Genomic DNA, 23,935 nt, shown 5'->3' with positions numbered 1-23,935 from the left:
ATCCATATCTGAATAAGAATCAGCATATCAGACAAACAATGATCTATCATTTTTCTGAAAGACCTCTAGTGAAGGAGAATCTATCATTTCCTGTGGCAGATTATTCCTTTTTTTTGAAAACTCTAATTATTAAGGAGTTGTTTTGAGGGATTTTTTTCCCCTTCCATCAAGCCTAAATCTGCCTCTTCGATGTCTACTACAAAGTCTACTGCTTGTTCTGCCTTCTGGGTTCAAGCAGAAGGCAGAATAAAAATAAGAATAATAACCAGCATTTATAGAGTGCTTTAAGATTTGCAAAACACTTTATAAAAATCTTGTTTTATCCTCATAACACCTCTGGAGGTTAAGTGCTAATATTATCTCTATTTTACAAATGAAGAAACTGAGACAGAGAAGTTAGGTAACACACCAGGTCACCGAGGTTGTAAGTATGTGAGACTAGATTTGAACGTCTTTATGACATTGAGGTCAAGTGCTCTATCTACTATACCATATCCAGATTAAACATCAATATACTTTCATCAGTACTTGATACTGGGATCCTATTAAGGTTAAAGAAATTCAGGTAGTACAACTCCACTACTTAGTTCGACTGTTTAAGAAATCTCATATAACCCTAATTCCATAAATTGTCATCAAATTGGCTACTTTGGGGCTTAAGGAAGGCCCAATAATTTGAAAAACTGCTTTTTTGTAATTCCACTCATAATCCTACCCGTGACATTTACTACTTCTGTGATCTTCTGCAATTCACTTCTCTGCACCATGCTTTTCTTATCTGGAAAATGAGAAGATTGGACTAGGTAGTCTCCGGTCTCCCTTCTGGCTCCAAATCTATGATGCTATAATCCAGTGAACCACTAGCTACTCAGTAATCAGCACCATCAGCAGAATACCAGCAAATATCATGTCATAGTATATGCACATCATATCAAGCACATCTGTTCAAGGATCATCAAAGTTCTGTTTGTAAATTTAATAACACAGAGTGTATTTTTAAAGAAAAGGACTTATTGCATATGTAAAGATATGGATGATCTGTGATTTCACCAGGTTGAGAATCTCTGGCATGGAATATTTCATTCATCAAAGCAGATTGAAACCTGTCTAAACCTTATTAGACAAGAAGTTAAGTAAGTTGTTAAGGATCAGGCAGCTAGCATGAGAAAACGAGCTTGATGCTAAACCAAGCATTCTCTTCATTATGCAATACTGCCTCTCCTTTAGAAGAATATACCATTGAAAATCCATCATAGAATGTGGGGGGTGGAGCCAAGATGGCAGAAGAAAGGCTGTGACTCCCCCTAGCTCCCGACAAATATGTCCCATTTTTTCCTCTGAAAGATTAGGTTCAGTTTTGCTGGGTAGGTGATTCCAATTCCTTTGCCCTCTGGAATATCATATTCCATGCCCTCTGGTCCTTTAATGTAGAAGCTGCTAGATCTTGTCCTATCCTGACTGGGGCTCCACATTACTTGAATTCATTCTTTTTGATAGCTTGCAATATTTTCTCCTTGACCTGAGAGCTCTGGAATTTGGCTACAATAATATTTTATTTCTTGAATCATCATAGTTATCTTAAATATTTCTTGTCTACCTCTCACAGAGAAAGATCCCATTTTTAAAAAGGTTTAAAAAATCAGCACATTTGATTGATACATTGAAAAAGTTTGAAATCATTTGAAAACATGTATATAATAATGCTACATACACACACATATGCATACACATATACTCATACATCTACACATGCATATACATATGCAAGTGTCTATATGTGCCTCTATTTGTGTATGCATATATATACATTTGTATGTATATATATTTATATGTATGTGTACACACACACACACACACACACACACACACCTATTTGTATCTAATGGTAGCCTTCTATAGGGTAAGGGGAGGCTGGAGGATAGGGAAGAAAAAAGAAGAAAAAAGAAATTTATATGATAACTATTTTTTATTTAAAAAGAATAGAAAGTTGTACATAATAGATTTACAGTTTCATGTGCAATCATCTTTTTAATTATACTACATTGTGGAAATGCTTGTTTTATCCCATATTTTTTTTTCTTTTTCTTTCTTTTTTTTGGTGGGGCAATGAAGGTTAAGTGACTTGCCCAGGGTCACACAGCTAGTGTCAAGTGTCTGAGGCCAGATTTGAACTCAGGTCCTCCTGAATCCAGGGCTGGTGCTTTATCCACTGTGCCACCTAGTGGCCCATTATCCCACAAATTAAAAAGAAAATAAATAAAAAGAAAATATTTGCATTGTGCAATACCTGTGTACTTCCCACCTCCATGAAGGTGTTACACATTGCAAACATGAGAGGAACCTCTCATATCTCTTCATCTGAGTCCTCTCATCTTTGTGATTTCGTTATATTCACTTTTGATTTTAAAGGTATGAATGTTCTTTGCATTTTCATTGTTGTAGTTATTATATACAGTATATATTTTTCTGGTTCTCTGAGTTCATATAGAACTTTCTAGGTTTCTCTGTATTTATCAGATGCATCGTTTCTAACATCACAGCAGTATCTATTTATTAACCTTTCCAACATTTCTGTTGTCTAGGATGCTCAAATAAGAAAACAATCCCTTTTGTTTCTAAGAATGATTCAAGTACTACAGTATTATTGAATAAACATTTCTTTTCATTTATGGTTAATGCCAGAGTTACAGGGTAGGTCACCCTGGACTGCAGCCCAACTCCATTGCACTTCACAATATATTATTGTATTCCCTGCAGTATTCTAGTGGGTTTAGAATAGGCTTGTAGGGGCAGATAGGTGGCGCAGTAGATAAAGCATCAGCCCTGGATTCAGGAGAACCTGAGTTCAAATCCGACCTCAGACACTTGACACTTAGTAGCTGTGTGACCTTGGACAAGTCACTTAACCCTCATTGCCCTGCCCAAAAAAAAAAAACAAAAAGGAGATAGAATAAGCTTGTATTATTCAAAATTCCTTTCCTTTGTATTTGAAAGTTTTTCTCTAGATCACTTGCAGGACTTTTTTTCTGTATAGAATTGTTAAATTTAACCACTATAGGTCTTGGAATTCTCAGTCTTGTGGTGTGTTGTTTTTTTTTTTTTTTTTCTGGAAGTAATTTATGAATTCTTTCATTTGGTACTGTATCCTTTGTGTTCAGAAGCTCTGGACAGTTCTCTTATTTTATACATTATGGTGTTCAGGTTTTTTATCTTGTCATGTTTTTTTTTCTTTTTTCTGAGAAACCTATCATCCTTAGGTTGCCTCTATTCAGCCTCTCTTTGAGACAGGTATGTTTTGCTCGGATAGTGAAAACATTTTATTTTGGTATTATGTCTTTTTCTCCTCTTTTAGATTGGTAATACAAATACTGAGAAGTGAAGGACAATCTATTGTTCTGTCTCAATGAATTGTGGTTCCACGTTCTCCTTTTATTCCACAGGATGCTGTCTCGTGAAGTATTAGATCATTTTCCTTTTTTTAAATTCATAGGTAACCAAAATTATCTACTAGATCTGCAGGCCATATTTCCTTCTATGGAAAATATTCTGCCTATTGATTTATCAACTTACGTCCAAAGTCTTTGAGTTTTTGTCTTCCTGGGATCTCTGGTAACTTCAGCCTTTTTCTCCCTTATTTTTCCCCTCTATTGCTCATCTTCTGAACCCCTACCCTCCAAAAATGGTTTCCTTAGAGGCTGGATCACAAAGCATTTCAGTCTCCTCCCCTTCCCATCAATTCATAATTCACCAGCCTAGGTCTGTACCCCAAGCAACATTTGAGAGGACAGAATTAGCCTCTGCAGGATGCTGAGCTCTTTCCCATAGGCTTAGTAGAGTGCTGCTCAGACCACACAAATAAACATTCTCCTGTCCCACTCCCTCAGTTCCTCAGTTTTCTGACTGGGCAATGAAAATTCAGAGCATTGACATGCTGGTGCTACAGAGCTGACTTCTATATTTTGGGGCTTGTGGGGTGGGGCAGGGGGAAGGGGTAAAGCTCTATTTCAAGGCCAGACTCATGCCCTGCCCTTTTCTCTGTAGAGATTTTTTGCAGAACAGGCTGCTGCCCACTGTGGCACTGGCTGCCTCTTGCAGCCCCACCCTTCTACCCACGGAGCACTAACATGGTGTTGGCGATCTGCTCTAGTGTGAACAAACTTCCACAGCCTGGTGCCAGGATTCCCATGGCCCTGAAAGAGGGAGTGGGACAAGAGTATGTGGACAGGTTTTTTACAAGCCAATTTGTCAAGTCCTTGGGTTTGGGTTTTTCTGTTTTGTTTTGGTTTGGTTTGGTTTTGTTTTTTTCAAGCTCATAGGTTCAACAAGTGTAGCCTCATTGCTAGTTCACTGCAACAATGGTGGGGAAATAGAGGGAAGGGTGGGGAATGTGGAGTGAGCTCAGGGTAGGTATCAGTTCATGGGTTATTTTTTAACTTCTTTTGGAATCTGGGTGTCCTAGACCAGGGCTTCTTAAACTATGGGTCTTGACCCCATATGGGGTCAGGTAACTAAATGTGGGGGTCAAGCAAAATTTGACAACCATAAAAGGTTATGTATACCTGTTTTACATACCAAAGTGTGTAAACATTTCTTAGCTGAAAAGGGGTCACTAGTGAAAAAGTTTAAGAAGCCCCGTCCTAGACTATGGAGATAGTTGAAGTTGCTTTATCTTTGAGGCATGATTGTTCTTTCTTGGAGATATCTGAGAGGTCTTGGGGATCAGAGAAAATAGCTAGTACTCTATCTTGTTTATCTCATGATCAAAAAGTCCTGCCATTTTCACACATTTCTTTTTCTTTTTTTTTTTGCAGGGTTTAAGTGACTCGCCCAGGGTCACACAGCTAGTAAGTGTCAAGTGTCTGAGGCCAGATGTAAACACAGGTCCTCCTGAATCCAGGACCTGTGCTTTATCTACTGTGCCATGTAGCTGCCCACCATTTTCACACATTTCTTACAGAAAATTATTCGCAGACCCAAAAGTATAATGGGTGATCACCCTCTGTTTCATTTAATATCTTGAAGACATCAAAGTAACTACATTTACCACCTCCAAGCCTCACTATGTGATCCATCAACCTACTTTTCTGGTCACAAATGTCCTTGGTAGGGGCAGCTATATGGTGCAGGGGCAGCTAGATGGCGCAGTGGATAGAGCACCAGCCCTGGAGTCAGGAGTACCTGAGTTCAAATCCGGCCTCAGACACTTAACACTTACTAGCTGTGTGACCCTGAGCAAGTCACTTAACCCCAATAGCCTCACTAAAAAAAAACAAAAAACAACAAAAAAAAAACCCAAATGTCCTTGGTGATGTCTTTCATTCTATTTCTTGTACTTCAAGTCACCATTAGCAATTAGAAGGTACAGTAGATAGAGTACTGGGTCTAGAAGAGCTTTGTTCAAATCCTACCTCAGATACTAGCTGTGTGATGTTGGGCAAGCCACCTCTGTCTGCCTCAGTTTCCTCAACTGTAAAATAGGGATAAGAATGGCACCCATCTCACAGGATTGTCAGAGGGATCAAATGAAATAATTGTAAAATGTGCCTGGCACATAGTAGAAATTAAATAAATTCTTATGCTCTCCCCCCAGTGGAAATATCATTTTTTCCCATGTAAATATCATTTCATTACCTTTTGGGTCATCCTCAAGAGCTTTATTTCATTTTTTAATCTCTTTAATCTGATGCTCAACAACATTTATTAAACATTTATTAAGTGACTACTATGTGCCAGGGACTGTGCTAAATATTGGTTTAATTTGTACAATACTATTGTAGCCCTTGAGGCCAAGTCACAGTTACCCCCACCCCCATGCCCAACCCAAAGATCTACTTGTATTTATTAGAATATGAACTTCTTCTTCTGAGTTTACTTCTTGAGTTTTCCTTAACCCATAGTAGTGCTTCATTGTATTTGGAGTTTTCTTGTGTTTCTTCACATCTTCAGTGCTTGGATTAGAACTTTGTAACAGGGCCATTTTCTAACCCTCCCATAATCTTTAGATGGGGTGACCAGTCCTTGCCTAATTCTATCCCTACTGCAATCCAGAGGTCATTACTATTGCTGCTCTCGTCTCATTTCTAGCTGGAGTAGCTAGGAACAGGCCCTATTCTTCACACCTATCCCTGTCTTCTGCTTCTCTCTTCTGGTGGATCAACACCCAGAAAGCCTTGGCCCCATTTCTATCTTCTGCTTCCACAATGATGAACCAGAGATTGATTCCTACTCCTACCATAGCCCTAACAAGTTCTGACCAGATGTCAGAGATTATACTGATCTTAGGTCCCCTGCAGAGTTTCCCAGTAGGAGCTACTTGAATACACAATGACATCTGGTGGACACTGTCTCTGCTATGGTTCTATTAAAAACAGTCATTTTCGGACTTTTAGAGGGCCCAGATGCATGCATGTACTGCTTTGTCTCTTCTCCCTAAACGGTCACTTCTTTTAAGTTAGCCTCATCCTCTACTTCCAGAGCCAGTTGGATCAAAGTGAGATCCGGATGAATTCAGAACCCTGTTTTCTGAGAACAGCATCTCCCTAATGGGTGAGCTTGTACATTGTAAGATAACACTGCTGATGGGGAAATTGAGAAGAGAAAGAAATCTATCTCCCCATCATTTCGGGAGGAAGCACAAGGAAAAAAGTGAAGAATGCTAACCTCTAAAGAGCTTGGTTCTTCTATACCTGGCTCAAATTTTTCAACTGCAAGAGATAACTCCTTAGAGTATCTCTGCATAACTGACTGAGCACTAGCTGGTCCTTCAGTCAGCCAATAGCTTCCCTACAGTCTTTGAATGGATTTCTCTTCATTTCTCATCTTTGATAACTTTTAAATAGACCACTCAGGGAGTGAGCTTCATTAGGCTACACACTTTTTACAAAGCAAAAAATGACCCTCTGAAATTCTAAATGTGGTTTAAAAAAAAAACAAAAAACCTTATCACTTCATTATTTCTGTTATTGGCCCCATGATATTCTCTAGTATCATTAGGTGGGGGCCTCAGCTGATCAAGGGTGCCCTGATCAATACTCCCTTTCACACACAAACAACATATCCTTGAACCAATAGTGTAATCCAATGTGTTAACTCTCATTAAAAGTGGAATCTCATCTATGAACTAATTCAGCCATTCTGGAGAGCAAATTTAGAACTATGCCAAAAGAGCCACAAAACTGTGCATATATGGGGCAGCTAGGTGGCACAGTGGATGAAGCACCAGCCCTGGATTCAGGAGGACATGAGTTCAAATCCCACCTCAGAGACTTGACACTTACTAGCTGTGTGACCCTGGGCAAGTCACTTAACCCTCATTGCCCCACCAAAACAAAACAAAACAAAACAAAACACTGCATATACTTTAACTCTTCAATACCACTACTGGGTCTATATCCCAAAGACATCAAAAAAGGGCAAAGGACCTATCTGTACAAAAATACTTATAGTATCTCTTTTTGTGGTGGCTAAGAATTTGGAAGTCAAAGGTATGCCCATCAACTGGGGAATGGATAAACAAGGTGTGAAATATAATTTTGATGGAATATTATTGTGTTATAAGAAATGGCAAGCAAGATGATTTAAGAAAAACCTGGACTTACATGAACTGATGCAAAGTGAAGTGAGCAGAACCAGGAGAATGTTGTACACAATAACAACAATGTTGTACAATGGAGAACTGTGAGTGATTTAGCTATTCTCAGCAATACAATGATCCAAGACAATCCCAAAGGACTAATGATAAAGCCTACAATATGCTTACAGAAAAAGAACCAATACTGTTTGAATACAAAGTGAAGAATTCTGTTTTTCACTTTCTTTCATTATTTTTCTTCATATACAAAATGACTAATATAAAAATGTTTTACATGATTGTACATGAATAAACTATATCTGATTACTTACCATACCAGGGAAGGACAATCAAAACTTTTTTTTGGAAATCAAAACTTTTTTAAATTTTAAAAATTGTTTTAACACGTAATTGGGGTAAAAGAAAATATATATTTTAAAATATAATAAAGCCATCAAAAAAGTGGAACCTTATGAATAGTACAAGTACATTGTTAGTAAGGACTAATTTCAGACCTCACAGACAGTGTCAGAAGTCAATCAGATTTTTGCTATTCGTATCTCAAAAGACTTGGAATAAAGACTTAGCAAAACCTGACTGTGCCCATGATGATAAGTTGCTGAGCATCAGTAGTTCTACTACAGATACCCAAATAGTTATCAACTATTGAAGGGCATTCCTAGTTGAGTACCTTCAGATTGGAATTTGTTTGTCCTGCAATTTTCTAGCACTTCATGGAGACCCTGCTGTTCTGGATGCCAAGATATTTTGACAATTTCTTAATTAAGGAGTTGGACCTACAGAGTTCCTGCCACCATGGCTGAAGTCACAGATCCTAGAACATAGAAGATATAGCATAGATGTCACTATTATGGCATCACTACATTGATACTCCTAATGCATTTCTCTTTTCTCTTAACAAGTTCAGTAGCTGACAAGAGATTCAAACTGAAAAATACACCAATCCTTCTCTGACCACCACAAATGCTAAAGAACTAACTAGTATTTCTTATTATACTTGCTAGTGAGACAAAATTCACAATAGGATAGACTATTATTATTCTGATTACCATCCCCATTTTATGGTTGGGGAAACCAAGGCAAAGAGTGATTAAGTGACTTGTCCAGGATCACACAGCTATGAAGTATCTGAGACTAAATTTGAACTCAGATCTTCCTGGCTCCAGGGAGTACTTTATCCATTATGCCACCTAACTTTATTTCATTGGGAAGAACCTATATGGAAGATTTATAGGTTCTTTGAAAAGACTAATGAAATTAATAAACCCTTAGATAATTTGATCAAAAGGAAGAGAGCAGAAAATCAAATCAGTAAAATAGTAAATGAAGTAAAATCACAACAAAACTGGGAAGTGTGCACAATTCTATGCTTAAAAAATTGAGAACACAAAATAAATACAGGAATACTTTCAAAAATGTAAAATATTAAATCATCAGAAGACCAGATAGAATTTTTTTTTTGCAGGGCAATGGGGGTTAATTGACTTGTCCAGGGTCACACAGCTAGTAAATGTCAAGTGGTTAAGGCCACATTTGAACTCGGGTCCTCCTGAATCCAGGGCTGATGCATTATCCACTTTGCCACCTAGCTGCCCCAGCAGATAGAAATTTTAAATAGCCCAGTCTCAGAAAAGGAAACTCATCTAATGATAAAGGAAATATCAAGGAAAATAAAACATTAACTCTTGCTCCATATACCCTTTTAGAATTGATGCTAACAGTAGAATATAGTGAAAAATAAAAATCAAAAGCATCTTCAAAAAGCATGGATATAATTCTTCACTTATTGAAAAGTGTGTGATCTTTGACACTTCTTGTTTCCTTCCCTTGGTGCTACTTATCCTTTGTTTAAATGGGCAGAAAACTACTTAAATGATTTGAAAACCAAGTCTGGGAAATTAATAGGAAGAAGGAAAGGAAGGACCAAGGGGATGATATGGGGGGGGGGGGAGAAGAAACAGAAAGAAAGAGAGAAAATGGATGAAGGAATGGGAGAGAAGACAGAGGGAAAGAGGGGAAAAGAAAAGGAAAAGAAGACAAAGAAAGAAAACTGGAATTAGAAAGGAAGAAAGGGGGGCGGCTAGGTGGCGCAGTGGATAAAGCACTGACCCTGGATTCAGGAGTACCTGAGTTCAAATCCGGTCTCACACACTTAACACTTACGAGCTGTGTGACCCTGGGCAAGTCACTTAACCCCCATTGCCCCAGGCAAAAAAAAAAAAAGAAAGGAAGGAAGAAAAAACAAAAAAGAGAATGAGAGGAAAAAAGAGAGGTAAAAGAGAGAGGAAGGAAGGAAGGAGGGACGGACGGAAGGAAGGAAGGAAGGAAGCCTTTGAAAGTTCTGGTTAAAAGATTTTTAAAAGCCCCTAAAATACATTGTATTTAACAGAATGACTTTCATCTGAAGCACTCCCCAATACCATAACCACAATCCCCTGAACTATCTTAGTAATGTGGTACTTGGAAAATATGAGTGTCCCATTTCTAAGATGATAAAAATGAGTCCCACAAATGTTTTATCCAGTACCACAGTGTACCAAGAATAAGTCTTTGATATTCCCAGAAACATGCTATTGCTCTTGGTCTACAGAAACATAAACAATGAAAACAAATTTCCAAGTTCAAATTAATTTCATTCTTGCTGTCCTATTAACAACATCACATGCCCCAAAAGTTGAAATTCTAGACTTACAACAAAATGCCAAGGGAGTTCTACATATGAGTCAACCACCTGCACACAGTAAAAATAAAGATGGTTTACAGTCAAGTCCGTGCATTTGGTCTTTATTTTTCACCACTTCCCCTCCCCACCACGCAAACTTCAAAAAAAGAGAATTCAGACATATTTCTGTCTATAAAAGAATAATTAACATTTATATAGCACTTAATGTGTGTTACACACTGTTAAGCATTTTGCATTATTATCTCATATCTCATCTGATACTCAGAACATCCCTGGGAAGTAAATTATCTTATATTCCCACTTCACAAATGAGGAAACTGAGAGAGAGAGGTTTAGTGACTGCCCAGCGTTACAGTTAGCAAGTATCTGAAGCTAGATTTGGACTGAGGTCTTCCTTATTCAAGGCCCAGTGTTCTATCCACTGTACCACCTAACTGCATATGAAGATAAATAAATGTCTGTGTGAACCTAAGGCCAATTTGTCTACATCTACATGAATATTAGGCCTTACAATCTAAGATACATCCTAAGATTTTTTTCCAGAATACTAGACTAGGTATAAATAGAAGCAACATTAACCTGGAATTTCTCCAAAAGAGACATACTTTTAATTGCTCTTTTAAAATATCCTTTTTATTCTACCTACAAATGTGTGCTTGGATACTTACAATCATATTATTAAGGGAAAAAACCAGCATGAACAAGAATGGGGCAGTCATCATTTTCAAAGGTAACCCAAAGTTAAATGCCTCCCACTTCTGACATGAATTTTACCAAACTATTCATCAATACCCTATGTAAATATATTGTGTATTCTGTATGTCAGGCTCAACTTTTTCAATATATGTCAGATTCTAAAAGAATCTTTAAAAGGTCATGATTAAACAGCTATTCTCCCACATTCCCTTTTCCTAATCAGTCCTTAATCACTGCTTTCACTCCCTAATTATCGGTGGTATAGATTGAAAGGATAAATGGGATACTGTGTAATCACTAATTTTACCTCCTCTGAACAAAAAAGGGAAATAGGTGGTCTAGGACAGAGAGAGAAAAAAGAAGGAATGGGAAAGAGAGGGGAGTGAGGAGGGACAAAAAGGAAAAAGAGGAGAGGAGGAGTGTGAAAAGGAAGAAGGAGAAAGAAAAAAATAACTAAGGAATAATATATATGTATATATATATATATATATATATATACACATATATATATATAAATGTATGTGTGTATGTGTATGTACATGTATATACACAGGGTTTTGCATAATTTAAGAAGCCTCTCTATATTTTCTGGTCTGAAATATAACCATGTTTTCTTGGTGTCTTCTGAATTAATCACCTGAATTAGTAGTAGTTCTTATCACTTATTAAACACACATGAAAGTGAACTAAGGTCTTTTTCTGATGCCTTCTCATGGTACAGAAGTGATGCTGCATCTTCAAAGGCTATACCAATGAAACACAAGTTCTTGTAGATTCTGCCTCAAAAGAAGGTCCAGTGTTAGATGAAATAAGGATTACCAAGAAAGCATCAGACCAGATGCCTAGAAGCAATGGAGCACTTGCCATTTTGCTCTCTTTAACTTAAGGATTAGCCTGGCTAGTTTACCAGCTTTTGCTGCCATCAGAGAAAAGGAAAGTGACTTGCCCAGGGTCACATAGCTAGTACGTGTCAAGTGTTTGAGGCAGGATTTGAACTCAGGTCCTCCTGAATCCAGGGCTGGTGCTTTATCCACTGTGCCACCTAGCTGCCCCCAACATGATAAAGTTTTTTAATGAAATGTGGGATGGACACTAGATGAACAATACTCAATTCCTTTATGTAACCAATGTTACAAATTTCTCAATGGCTGGACATTCTATTCACTTGTTGCTTGAGATCTCTGATTAACCATGCATTGTAATTCATTAGGAAGATAGGAGAGGGATCGGACCTAGAACTGTAATTTCATTAAGTAATAGGGAACTCCTAGATGAGAAAAATTTCTTACCAGAATAAACTCCTCTATACTGGGGAAAAAATATGTTTCCCCCCACAATATATTTTTGAGTCTACAACAACATAATAACAGAGCCATAGAGTAATTCAGTCCTGGTGTCAGATGTAATTACACATGGTCAGCCCCCATCCTTTACTCCTTGATTAAAATGCTTTCAAAATAGATGTTGGGGGCAGCTAGGTGTCATAGTGGATAAAGTACCAGCCCTGGATTCAGGAGTACCTGAGTTCAAATCTGGCCTCAGACACTTGACACTTAACTAGCTGTGTGATCCTGGGCAAGTCATTTAACCCTCATTGCCCTGCAAAAATGAAAACAAAACAAACAAAAAACAAAAACAAACAAAAATAGATGTTAACATTAATTAGAGGAAACTCAAGAATCAGACTTGTACTACTGAAACTGTGCATCGAGATCCAAGTTTTAGGAAATTTCTGTATAATTTCACATTTTAGAATATCTTGGGTTGTATTATTACAGTGTTATTTGTATTTGTATGCATATTATTTAGGTTGTATGTCTATATTTTTCTTCATTTAGTGAATAATATTTCTATTTTCTTATTTTTCTTTTCCTATTGTGAACTTAAACATCAACAAATATGAACATTTACATATACAAATAATACAAACAATCTTTATATGAGGCTGTAAATCTATCACATACAGCTATAATAGCATTTTACTCTAAGTCAACATCCAGTAATTTCATTGGCCCATATCTACCAAGGACCCTTTGCTCACACACACACACACACACACACACACACACACACACACACACACACACTCTCCAGCATTTCCAGTATTTTCCTTTTCATTCCTTTCCCCTTGACCTATACTCAGGTACTTTCCACATCTTTGAAAAAAATATCTTTTCCCAGTCTTTACTCATGCTTCCCCTATAGCTACAGTCCTAATCCTTTATCACTTTTACTTCCAAACTTTTAAAATAAGACTACACTGCTACCTGTTTCCCCTTAAGCACCTTATAATCTGCTTACTGGCAAAACTTGTTCAAAACTTACAGATAGCCTCCATTTTGAAAAATCTAATGACTTTTATTCAGTTTTTTTCATTCTTTTAACATGTTCTGTGATATTTAGCATGTTAGCCACCCCCTAATTCAAACTCTTCTTTAGTTTCTGATGCACTGTTCTGCCTAGCTTGCCTCTTATAATGTGACTTCTTCCCTCTCTCATTGACTTCTTTCCTCCTCCCTACCATGCCATCACTATTGTGAAGAATCCCTAAGCCTCAGCCCTTAACTCTCTAGTTTTTCCCTTTCTAGAAAAAGTGAAAACTCTTGCATCCTTATGGCTTCAATTATGGCTTTAATACAAATACAATCCTTCAACCTAACCACCTATATCTTGCCAGAGCTCCAATCTTAAATCTTCAAAGGCTACTTACTGGATTGCTCTTTTTAGATGACTTTTCATTACCTTATACTCAACAAAACCATCTTCTCTGCCATACTTTTTATGTCTATCTATGTCACTAAGTTCCCCCATTCACCGAAGCTTATAACTCGGTAAAAGTCAAACAGTAAAACAGTTTTATTATATCTTGCTTTAGAATTACTTTCATGTATGCTTTCCCTTCCAATTTTACTGCCATCAGTACAGTCCAGCCCCCCATTATTTCATATCTATGTTAAGGTACCTTGTGAATGTTACCGTAGTTCCCAACTATCCATAGTTACTAACCTGTTCTTTCTGGTGAGCACCTAAGTCAGTTCTATCACTTTCCACATTTGTGCCTTGGATTAAGTCTCTGAATTTTTTTTCAAGTTTACTTAAGCTTAAGAAATTAAAGGTTAAAACTGCACTAAGGTTTGTTGGATGGTCCCCAAGTAACATTACCTGATCATTTAAGTCCACATGTAGGCTGTATTATTCATCACAGTGCTTAATCAGATATTCTCTAGCATTATTATTTAAATTGTCTTGTCTCCCCTATTATGGATTTCAAGAAACATGTGTCCCAGGTATCTCTATGCCTGGAACAGATTCTTCTAATACTTCCAATTATGGAAATGCTCCTCTTTCTTCTCCACCCAACTCAGACACCAACTATTATATACAATCTTCTTTTGTTCCCTTAGCAAATACATCCCTTTTTCTTTAAATCTCCTATAACACAATGTTCCCTTAGACTTTAAATAACTGTGAGGAAAAATTTTTAATTGGGGAGTGTTATCTAAGCAGCTCACCACAATATTGGGGCAAGGAAGGAGACAGGTAGCCTCCCTCAAAACAGAACAGGATTTATTTTAACAAGAACAAACTTAAAAAAACACACACAAACAGGATCACTAGGATCAAGGGAAAGGAAATAAAATGGGGAAAGGGAAATTATACAACCTGTAAAGATACCACCGCCCAGGAATCAGCTAAGAATACGCAGCAAAACTCCTGTCCTTCCAGCGTCCAGCTAGAATGCCCAATTCTCCTCCACCAATCCCAGAAAAACCCCACACAGCCCCAGCCAATGGGATGGCCGCTCTGACAGTCACATGACTACCCTCACTAGGCTTGCAATCATTATAATTTTGCCAGGCCCATGTAGGTGTCAGCGTGTGGTAGTGACATGAGGTGCCAGAGCCATGGCAGCAGCTACAACCAGTGGGTGGAGCACCATGCAGTTTGCGGAGCCCCAGGCTACTGCTCACTGAGGCATAAAAACCTCAAATAACAATTAATTCTTTACATAAAATTCTTACTTGCATTACATTATTTACTAATATACTCCGTTCTCCACCCCCCCAACCCCCACCCCAGCTCTAAGTTGTCTGAGGGCAACAACTGTGACTTTTTTTTTCTCTTTCTACCACAGTATCATGAACATTGTAGTTGCTTGATAGATGTTTGTTGAATCTAATACTTACTTTTTTTCTTTCTCCCATAGCCTAGAAATCTATTGCTCTTCTAAAGTGTTTACTTCATGGACTTGGATATGCTGCAGATCAAACAGTGCTCCCTAAAACATTGATATGAATACTAATCAGTGACATTCATGTAGCACTTTAAGATTTACAAAAACATTTTATATAGCTTAATTGTATCTCTGTGAGGTAACAAGTATTATCCCCTTTTTGTAGACAAGAAAACAGGTTCATTAAGCTTAAATGCCATGCCCATGATCACAGTGCTTAATCAGATATTCCAGATTTGAACTCAGGTCCTCCTGAATCCAGGGCTGGTGCTTTATTCATTGTGCCACCTAGCTGCCCCTACTTTGGTATCTTTGCCAAGAAAACCCAAATGGGGTCATGAAAAGTTGGATACAATTGAAAAAATGGCTCAACAACAACTTTCTGTCTCCAAGTTTAACACTCATCACAGTACACTAGTGTATAACAAGGCAGCTAGGTGGGGCAATAGAAAGATTGTTAGATTGTGGAGTTAAAAGATCCTGAAATTAAAATCTAGCATCAGAGGCCTTAGGCAATCATGAAACCTCTCTGTGCTTCAGGGTACTCATCTGTAATATGGGGATAATAAGAGCTCCCACCTCCCTAGTCTTGAGAAAATTAAATGAGATATTTGAAAAGTGTTTTGTGAACCATAAATCTTTATGTAAATGCAAGCTTATTATTATTATTACATACCCACCTAACTGCCTCTAATACCAATTTTAAGCATTACATTATAGAGGAGCAAGTTTTCACTACATTGTAGTTGTGTAATTACATATGATGCATTTATTTAATTGAAATACTACATATCACACATGAAATGGCCAATTTTTGAAGAATTATGATAAAATAAAATTATGCACTTAACGGTAAAATTATACTGAAGAGAACATCATAGGAAAGATATTAGAACAAATCGTACTCACAAAAAAATCACAGAGCCAAAAGGTATAAGAGAAGCTATTCAGTCCAATCTATATCTTAATAAGAAACCTCTTACCAGAATCCCTATCAAGTTGCCAACAAGACTTCACTTGAAGATATCTAGTGAGGGGAATTCACTATATGTCGAGGCAACCCATTTTCCTTGGGACAGTTATAGTTATCAAGAATATTTTCCTTAACCTTGGACCCTAAATCTGCCTCTTCTACCAATTGCCACTATTTCAGCTATGGGGACCAATTTTTAATTGGGAAGTGTTAGCTAAGTGGCTTGCCACAATATTGGGGCAAGGAAGGAGACCAGCAGCCTCTCTCAAAACAGAAGAGGATTTATTTTAACAAGAACAAACTTAAAAAAAGAAAACACAAACAGGATCAGTAGGATCAAGGGAAAGGAAATAAAATGGGGAAAGGGAAATTATACAACCTGAAAAATACCACCGCCCAGGAATCAGCTGAGAATACACAGCAGAGCTCCTGTTGCCTTCCAGCGTATAGCTAGAATGGCGACTTCTCCCCATTCCCAGAAACCCTACACAGCCCCCAACCAAATGTCTGGCTGTTCTGACAGTCACATGACTGCCCTCACTAGGCTTCCAATCATTATAATTTTGCCAGGCCCATGTAGGCGTCTGCAAGTGGTGATGACATGAGGTGCCAGCACCATGGCAATGGCTACAACCAGTGGGTGCCCCAGGCCAGTGCATGCCAAGGCATCAAAACCTCAAATAACAATTAATTCTTTACACAGCCCTCTAGGGACAGACAAGTAGGACAGGTCTAGTCATCCTTTAATATGACAGGTCTTTACGCTACCATGTGTACACTAAGCTCTTGCTTATTTAAACATTCTTGGTACCTTAATCTTTATAGGCCATAGCCTCAAAACTACTCACCAATCCAATGACTCTCTTTTGAATACTTTCCAGGTGGTCACTAGGCATATTAAAATGAACTAAAAATGATTTTAACAAACTATTCTAGAAAACGTTCTTTCTAAATAATAAATTAGGATGATTACTTCCTGTATTTTTGTTTGTTTTTGTGGGGCAGTGAGGGTTACGTGACTTGCCCAGTGTCAAGTGTCTGAGGCCAGATTTGAACTCAGGTACTCCTGAATCCAGGGCCAGTGCTTTATCCACTGCACCACCTAGCTGCCCCCTTGGTTTTTGTTTTAAATTTTGCCTTTCAAAATGCAACCTGAGATAACATTAGCTGTTTTGGGTTGTTATATCCTTGATTCTCCTGGCATTTCAAGTCCATTAAAATGATCAGACCTTTCCCATGCAAATTGATGACCAGTCATACCATTTTTTTCCACATTTTGCATTTATGATGCTATTCTTTTAAAAAACTCAGATTTGTTTTTTCCATATACTTTTTATCACATTTCTTCTTATTAGAGTCAACCCATAGTATTAGACCAAGAGTTCTTAACTTTTTAGTGTTGTGAACCCCTCTGGCAGGTTAAAACCAAGAAATTCCTTCTCGGAATAATGTATTTAAATACATAAAATTTAAAAGGAAATCAATTATATTGAAATAAAGTACGGGGCAGCTAGGTGGCGCAGTGGATAAAGCACCAGCCCTGGATTCAGGAGTACCTGAGTTCAAATCTGGCCTCAGACACTTGACACTTACTAGCTGTGTGACCCTGGTCAAGTCACTTAACCCCCATTGCCCCGCCAAAAAAAAAAAAAAAAGAAAAAGAAAAGAAATATAGTTATCAAGTTTTTTAAGTTAATGGACTCAAGGTTAAGGACCCTTTCTCTAGACTGTGGATAACTTTGGGGGCCCTAATTTTTGTTGTTAAATATTCCCATGACTTGTTTCATCTGCAAAACTCAATAGTCTTCATAAGCAGGTGTGTTAACCAAAAATCAGTGTTGCTTTGCTGCCAGTTCTAGAATGGTAATCATGATATTTTATATTTTTAGATGAGAAAAGTGACAAGAACTGAACCACAACTACTGTGTTGTCTTTGCGTACTTAAAAGAAGCATTTGATTCTATTAACTGAGCAGACATGGAAAACCCCATGTATGGTTCATCTAGGGGAATTTTATAAACATCATTTACTATTGCACAAGGAAAAGATGGAAAAGTTAGAGAAATGTCAAAGGCATTTACTGTGACTAATAACATTAAACATGGCAAAATTCTTGCTACATTACTATTTGTTATTTGCTTCTCAACAATGCTTCCTAGCGCCTTCAGAGATTCTGATTTAGAAAATAGCGCTGAGTTCATCTGACGAGCACATTCAATCTGCAACACATTGATAGTAAGAAAAATGCTGATAGAAATTATTCAAAAACCCTTAGATGCTAATGATTTCATACTAATGGCTCAAAATTAGATACAACTCAAATTCATGTGCTAAGACTATACTTCTCCTTAGTCTGATAGTGCCAAAAAGATAAGTCTCTCTAGCACTAACCAGTAAACACATATGGAATACGTATCTATATGCTAAATGGTTTGCCCTTGAAAAATCACAGTTAATTTTGATTTCTTGATTGTATCATTTCTCAAGAAAACATCTTCTGGAGAAAAAAAGAAACCTACTTGCTTGGAAAAATCACTCATTTTGGACTATTTGAGAAAGTAGGGCAAAATTAAAATCAGTATCAAAATTGCAATCACCCCTCACTATTAAAGGCTATTAAGGGCATCTTAATTCAGCATTAGAATATAAGCTTATGGGGCATGGTCTTTTTTACTTTTGTATTTGTATTCCCAAGTTGCATCTAAGTTATTAATCAACAAGTATTTGGGCACCTACTATGGTCTAGGCTTCATGCTAGGTGCCAAAGATCCAAAACAAATAACCTTTGCCCTCAAAGAACCTACATTCTTTTGGGTAAGAAAATATGGACATATAAGTACATAAAAATATCTATGAAATAAATACAATGGAAATTTGTCACCCGGTAGTTTCTGAAAAAGAGCAAGCTTCTAGCCACCAGGTCCTGTCTTGCTAGGTAGGTGCTAAAGTTTGGCAACCTGTAGTAATGCATTGCACAGTTTCAAACATTTCTTTGAATAATTTGTATTGATCAAGAAACATAGGATCTGGAGGGTCTTATGTGAGCTGATGATGAGTGAGATGAGCAGAACCAGAAGAACATTGTACACAGTATCATCAACATTGAGTGTTGACCTACTGTGATGGACTATATTCTTCTCACCAATGCAGTGGTACAGAAGAGTTCCAGGGAACTCATGATAGAAGAGAATCTCCAAATCTAAGGAAAAAAAAAAGAACTGTGGAGTATAGATGCTAATTGAACTATACTATTTCTTTTGTTTTGGGTGCTGTTGTTTTGTTTTTTTCTATTTTGACATTTTGCATCACTGCTCTGATTTTTTCTCTTGTAACAGGATTAATGCAGAAATAGGATTAATGTTATTATGTGTATATATATATATATATCTATATGTATATGTATATAGATATATGGATATAACCTATATCAGATTACCTGCTGTCTGGGGGAGGGGGGAGGGAGGGGAGGGAGGGAGAAAAATCTGAAATTGTTAAGCTTGTATAAACAAAAGTTGAGAACTATCTTTACATGTAATGAAAAAAATAAAATACCTTATATGTAAAAAATAAAATAAAATAAAAAAACAAAACAAAACAAAAATAATAATGTCCTGGGAGGTGGATACTTAAAGTGTAGAAACCTGGAACATTTTATGGGACTAATAAAATCAGCATTTTACCTTCAAAATAAAAAAGAAAAAAGAAACATAGGATCTTGAAGAATGATATGGCTATAATTTTTAGGTGGCAATGACCAGGCCCTGCATTGCTACCATAAAAGCCATTTTGATAAAAAAAAAAAATACTCGTGACTCGGCCATTTGTTTGACACATCTTGTGGATGTCATCTCTAGGCCTGCCCCCCTCTACTCCCAATTGATGAGGACTCTCCATAATTAGCCCAATCTAGACCTACTCTAGTACTAGCTACTCTCTAGCCATCTTCATGCTTTCTCCACTGATATTCCATCCTCTTCCTCTTCTAAAGAAATTATATTTTCATTCTATCTCACTTGTTCCTTGGGGTCCTCAAGTATTCTAAGAATATAAAGAGGTCCTAAGACCAAAAAGTATGAGAATTGCTACTCTAGAGCACAAGACCTGTCCTAGTCCCCTCACTGCTCCTGTCTTCCACTAGTAATGACTTTTGAAATTATTTGATATAACTTTGTATATACTTGGCCTTTTCCTACCAACACACACATTGTACCCATCAGGAAAAAGTAAGCTCCTTAAGGACAAGAACAGTTCAATTAACAGCTTTCTGTTCCCAGCACATAGCACTGTACACCTGATAATCAACAAGCATTTATTATACACCAACTATGTTCTAACCCTTCTCCCTGGATCATTGTTTTGTCATGGAAGAGTGACTTGTGTAGCTCAATTAAATCATGAACTATACTGTGCAAGACAGACACATGGTAGCAGAAAGTTCTGACAAAAGGTGATCCGCTGGAGAAAGGAATGGTCCAGTATCTTTGCCAAGAAAACCCCATGGACAGTACTAAAATAATAAAAGACATGACATCAAAAGATGAGCCCCTCAGGCCAGAAGGTGTTCAATATACTACTGAGGAAGAGTGGAGGACAAATACAATTTGCTCCAGTACTAAGGAAGTGGCTGAGTCAAAACTGAAAGGAACCTCAGTTGTGCATCCATCTGATGATGAAAGGAAAGTTCAATGCTGTAAAGATTAATATTGTGTAGAAACCTGGAATGTAAGATCTATGAACCAAAGTAAGTGGGATATGATCAAACAGGAAATGAAAAGATTAAACATCAACATATCTTGGGTGTCAGTGAACTTAAATGGATGGGCATGGATAAGTTTAATTCAGATGATCACTACATATACTATTGTAGGCAAGAATCCCTTAAAAGAAATGGAGTAGGGGGCAGCTAGATGGCGCAGTGGATAAAGCACCGGCCCTGGATTCAGGAGATCCTGACACTTGACACTTACTAGCTGTGTGACCCTGGGCAAGTCACTTAACCCTCATTGACCCACTCGAAAAAAGAAAAAAAGAAATAGAGTAGCTTTCATAGTCAATAAAAGAGTGAGAAAAGCAGTACTGCAGTATAATCTTAAAAATGACTGAATGATATCTGCTGAAATCCAAAGCAAACCATTCATAATCCAAATAATACAAGTCTATGCTCCAATCACTGAGGCTAAAGAGGGCAAAGTTGAACAGTTCTGTGAAAACCTACAACATCTTATAGAAATAACACAACAAAAAAGGATGTCACGTTTATCATAGGGTATTGGAATGCTAATGTAGGAAATCAAAAGATATTGGAATAATAGGCAAGTTTGGCCTTAAAGTATAAAATGAAGCAGGGCAGAGACTAATAGAGTTTTCTTAAGATAACTGGCAAGCACTCTTCTCCTTTTTTATTTAACATTTTTATTTAAAGTTTTGAGTTACAAATTCTATCCCTCCTCCCTCCTCTCCTCTTCCCCCTCCCTGAGATGGTAAGCAATCAGATATAGGTTATACTTGTGCAATTCTGTAAAACATCTCCATTTTGTATAAGAAGACTTGAATAAAAGGAAAAAAGAAAGTGAAAAATAGCATGTTTCAGTCTATATTCAATCAATATTAGTTCTTTCTCTGGAGGCAGATAGTATGTGTCATCATTAGTTCTTTGGAATTGTCTTGGATCATCACGTTGCTAAAAACAGCTAAGTCACTCATAGTCCTTCACTGAACAATATTGTTGTTAATGTGTGCAGTTTTTTTCTGGTTCTGTTCATTTCACTATGCATATAAGTCTTTCCAGGTTATTTCTGAAATCATCCTGCTTGTCATTTCTTATAACGCAATAATATTCCATTACAATCATATACCACAGCTTGTTTAGCCATTCTTTAATTGATGGGCATCGCTTTGATTTCCAATTCTCAGTCACCACAAAAAGAGCTACTATAAATATTTTTTAACAAATAGGTCCTTTTCCCCTTTTAGGATGTCTTTGAGATATAGACCTAGCAGAAACATTCTTTTTCAACAACCCAAAAAAGTGACTCTACACATGGACATCACCAGATAATCCATATTGAAAGCAGATTGATTATACACTTTGTAGCCAAAGGTAGAAAAGCTCTATATTAAATTTTTAAAAATAAGTTAAAATACATTAAATAAAATAAGTTTAAAAAAAGTTAAAATAAGACCTGGAGTTGATTGTGGCTCAGATCATGAGCTTCTTATTGCAAAATTCAGACTTCAGTTGAAGAAAGTAGGAAAAATCATCAGACCATAGAGGTATGCCTCAAATAGCACCTCCCATGAATATGAAGTGTAAGTGATAAATAGATTTAAGTAATTAGATATGGTAAATACAGGAAAACATTCACAATAGTTTACATGAGACAACAAAAAAAAACGTTCCCAAGGGAAAAAAAAAGAGTAAGAGAGCAAAATGGCTATCTGATGCGACTTTACAAATAGCTAAAAAAAGAATGAAAGGGAAAGCTATCCAACTAAATGCAGAATTCCAGAGAATAGCAAGGAGAGATAAGGTTTTCTTTCTTTTTTTTTTTTTTGCAGGGCAATGGGGGTCAAGTGACTTGCCCAGGGTCACACAGCTAGTAAGTGTCAAGTGTCTGAGGCCAGATTTGAACTCAGGTACTCCTGAATCCAGGGCTGGTGCTTTATCCACTGCGCCACCTAGCCACCCGATAAGGTTTTCTTAAATGAGGAATGCAAAGAAACGGTAAAAAAACAATAGAATGGAAAAGATGACAGATTTCTTCAAAAATATAACTGTGATGTTTAAAATCTAAATTGTGGTCGCCTTAAATTAGAAGCTTTAGCACCAGTCCTTGGGCATTAAACATTTATTAAAGCATACAGATATTCCCATGGAGTTCAGAAAGTTAAGAAAAAAGCCCATTTAGCCTAGAGTTCCAGCCTGGTCTGGTCTGGTTCTTCCTGAAGTCCTCTGCCACAAGCCTGCTTCAATCACGAACTCCCTAGCAAGCTGTTTTTAGTAGGTGCTGGTGGTAGTGTAGAGACCAGACTTAACCACCAAAGCCGTAGATCACGTGGCCCTTACACACTGCTTCAAGTTGATTGGTTGGCGTCATCCAAATCCGTTGTCTTTGAAGGTGTTCTCAAGTTGAGTTCACAGTCTAGTTCCTGAGAACAATACCTTCTTAAGGGATAGCCAGGTGTGATTACAATCCAATTAACTGGAAGTAGGCTTAATCAGCAGTCAATCACTCTCACTTGATTCAATCAGTATAGACTAATCTCCAGGTGGGTCTTTGAGTATCTGATAAATCCCATTATTTTATCACATTACAAAAATCAAGGAAAAATTCTTGCAAAAATAAGCACAATAAAAGACAATAATGGTAGGGATTTAACAGAAGCAGAAGAGATTAAGAAGAGGTGACAAGGATACACAGAACTACGCAAGAAAAATCTTAAAATCATAATAACCAGGGTAGTGTGGTTACTGATCTAAAGCCAGACATACTGGATACTGAAGTCAAGTGGGCCTTAGGGAGCGCTGCTAAAAATAAGGCTATTTAAAACCCTAAAAGATGATGCTGTTAAAGTCCTGCACTCAATGTGCCAGCAAATTTGGAAAACACAACAGTGGCCACTGAATGGGAAAAGATTAGTTTAGGGGGGGCAGCTAGATGGCGCAGTGGTTAAAACACTGGCCCTGAATTCAGGAGTACCTGAGTTCAAATCCGGCCTCAGACACTTGACACTTACTAGCTGTGTGACCCTGGGCAA

General features: G+C 37.4%; 1 protein-coding gene across 1 annotated transcript in view; it reads right to left on the bottom strand.

The window, feature by feature from the left end:
* Nucleotides 1–23,935, bottom strand: part of DIO2 (iodothyronine deiodinase 2) — a 275,547-nt gene that overhangs the window by 181,275 nt on the left and 70,337 nt on the right. Inside the window, 1 exon segment of the mRNA XM_043984393.1 lies at nucleotides 15,158–15,249. The gene's annotated coding sequence lies outside the window, so the exon portion shown is untranslated.

This window comes from Dromiciops gliroides, chromosome 2 (genome assembly GCF_019393635.1).
Source record: "Dromiciops gliroides isolate mDroGli1 chromosome 2, mDroGli1.pri, whole genome shotgun sequence".
In the NCBI taxonomy this organism is placed as follows: domain Eukaryota; kingdom Metazoa; phylum Chordata; class Mammalia; order Microbiotheria; family Microbiotheriidae; genus Dromiciops; species Dromiciops gliroides.
The sequence above is the reverse complement of the archived record's forward strand: the minus strand, read 5'-3'. Positions and strand labels throughout refer to the sequence as shown.